The following is a 2,500-nucleotide window of genomic DNA, read 5'->3' as shown; positions in this document are numbered from 1 at the left end:
ACGTCGGGGACGCTGGCCTGCGCTGTCGAGCCCGCGAGGGCTGTCTCCGCGGCAGGCCCCCCCTGAACGGGGCACGACAGGCCACCGCGCTGGCTCGTCCAGCGTCGACAGTCCCTCGTCCAGGTTTCAGATCGCGCCAAGTCGAACCCATGACCTGCTCAAGCCATCGTGCGCTGCCGAATTCGCATCTGCGTGTAGGCTGCCATTCCACGCGGCAGCCCCTGTTTTCGTCAGCGTGCCCCCCTGACGAATTTTCCTGCCTGGCCCAGTCCAGCGTCCAGCCCCTGTTCGTCGAAAAATCTGCGCTGCCGATTTTCCACGCGGCAGCCCCTCTTTTCGTCAGCGTGCCCCCCTGACGAATTTTCCTGCCTGGCCCGGCCAGTCCAGCCCCTGTTCGTCGAAAAATCTGCGCTGCCGATTTTCCACGCGGCAGCCCCTCTTTTCGTCAGCGTGCCCCCCTGACGAATTTTCCTGCCTGGCCCGGCCGGTCCAGCATCCAGCCCCTGTTCGTCGAAAAATCTGCGCTGCCGATTTTCCACGCGGCAGCCCCTGTTTTCCTCAGCGTGCCCCCCTGACGAATGTTCGTCGAAAAATCTGCGCTGCCGATTTTCCACGCGGCAGCCCCTCTTTTCGTCAGCGTGCCCCCCTGACGAATGTTCGTCGAAAAATCTGCGCTGCCGATTTTCCACGCGGCAGCCCCTCTTTTCGTCAGCGTGCCCCCTGACGAATTTTCCTGCCTGGCCCAGTCCAGCGTCCAGCCCCTGTTCGTCGAAAAATCTGCGCTGCCGATTTTCCACGCGGCAGCCCCTCTTTTCGTCAGCGTGCCCCCCTGACGAATTTTCCTGCCTGGCCCGGCCGGTCCAGCCCCTGTTCGTCGAAAAATCTGCGCTGCCGATTTTCCACTCCGCAGCCCCTGTTTTCGTCAGCGTGCCCCCCTGACGAATTTTCCTGCCTGGCCCGGCCAGTCCAGCGCCCAGCCCCTGTTCGTCGAAAAATCTGCGCTGCCGATTTTCCCCGACGAACCTGCAGCTGCACAAATCCGCGCTGCCACTGCCCCATTGTCTGGACCAACAGTCTTTTCCATCAAGCCCTGGACTATAAATCGTCCAGACTCATCGCCAGCACCCGCTGCCGATTCTGCCGACTTTGCCGATTTCGTCGGCGCTGCCGATTCCAACACTGCCCGCCGTGCCTGAACCAGCGCTGTTTCGTCAGCGTGTCCCCTTGACGAATTTCCCTGCCTGGCCTGGACAGTCCATCTTCCAGCCCATGTTCATCGAGCCGATTTCCCCGACGAACCTGCAGCTGCACAAATCTGTGCTGCCGATTTCCCCCCCTGTCGGCATGGCTGCCGCTGCCCCGATGTCCAGACCAACAGTCTTTTTTGTCGACTTTGCCGATTTTGTCCGCGCTGCCGATTCCAACACTACCCCCTGCATCCAAACCAGCATTGTTTCGTCAGCTCTTCCCCTGACGATTTTAGCCCTGTAACAAACAGTAGGCCTCCAATCCCGCCAACGGGAGCCAAGTTGATAGGGAAGAGAATTGAATGACGCGCCTGGTCCTCGCACCCCGCCACCCGAGGGGCCTTTTTCCCGGCAGCCTCTGAAAAACTCTAGCTTTCACGGTCCTCGCCGCCCCTCACCACCATGGCAGGCCTCTAATCCCACCCATCAGCAGTTGTAGCCGATAGGGCAGTGATTTGAATGACGCGTCGCGGGCCTCCGGGTCATCTCACCCGGCCATTAATTGGAGCGTTTTTGGCTGGCCGAGGATGGGGGGATGGATCTCTTCTTCCGAAAAAGCAAACAGTACATCGGGAGTTATGTTGACGGGGCATGGAATTGAATGACCCGTCGCGGGCCGCCGGGTCATCTCACCCGGCCATCCCGGGGAGCGTTTTTCCCGGCAGCATCGGGGAAACTCTTGCTTTCACTGCCCGCTGCCCAAGTCCCCACTCGAATCGGCCCCCCGCGCCAACAAGCCAACGCTGCCGAATCGGCAGACACTGCTGCCGAATCTGCCGACACTGCCCCGCGGGCTGCCACTGCCCCAGTGTCTAAACCAGCGGTCTTTCTCATCGAGCCTTGGACTATCCAGTCCGTCCTGACTCATCGCCAGCACCTGCTGCCGATTCTGCCGACTTTGCCGATTTTCTCGGCGCTGCCGATTCCAACACTGCGCCCACCGTGTCTGAACCAGCGCTGTTTCGTCAGCGTGTCCCCTCGACGAATTTTCCTGCCTGGCCTGGACAGTCCACCGTCCAGCCCGTGTTCGTCGAAAAATCTGCGCTGCCGATTCTGCCGACTTTGCCGATTTCGTCGGCGCTGCCGATTCCAACACTGCCCGCCGTGCCTGAACCAGCGCTGTTTCGTCAGCGTGTCCCCTCGACAAATTTTCCTGCCTGGCCTGGACAGTCCATCGCCCAGCCCATGTTCGTCGCAAAATCTGCGCTGCCGATTTTCCCCGACGAACCTGCAGCCGCACAAATCTGCGCTGC

The sequence above is a fragment of the Populus nigra genome, chromosome 2, assembly GCF_951802175.1.
Source record: "Populus nigra chromosome 2, ddPopNigr1.1, whole genome shotgun sequence".
Lineage (NCBI taxonomy): Eukaryota > Viridiplantae > Streptophyta > Magnoliopsida > Malpighiales > Salicaceae > Populus > Populus nigra.
The sequence above is the reverse complement of the archived record's forward strand: the minus strand, read 5'-3'. Positions refer to the sequence as shown.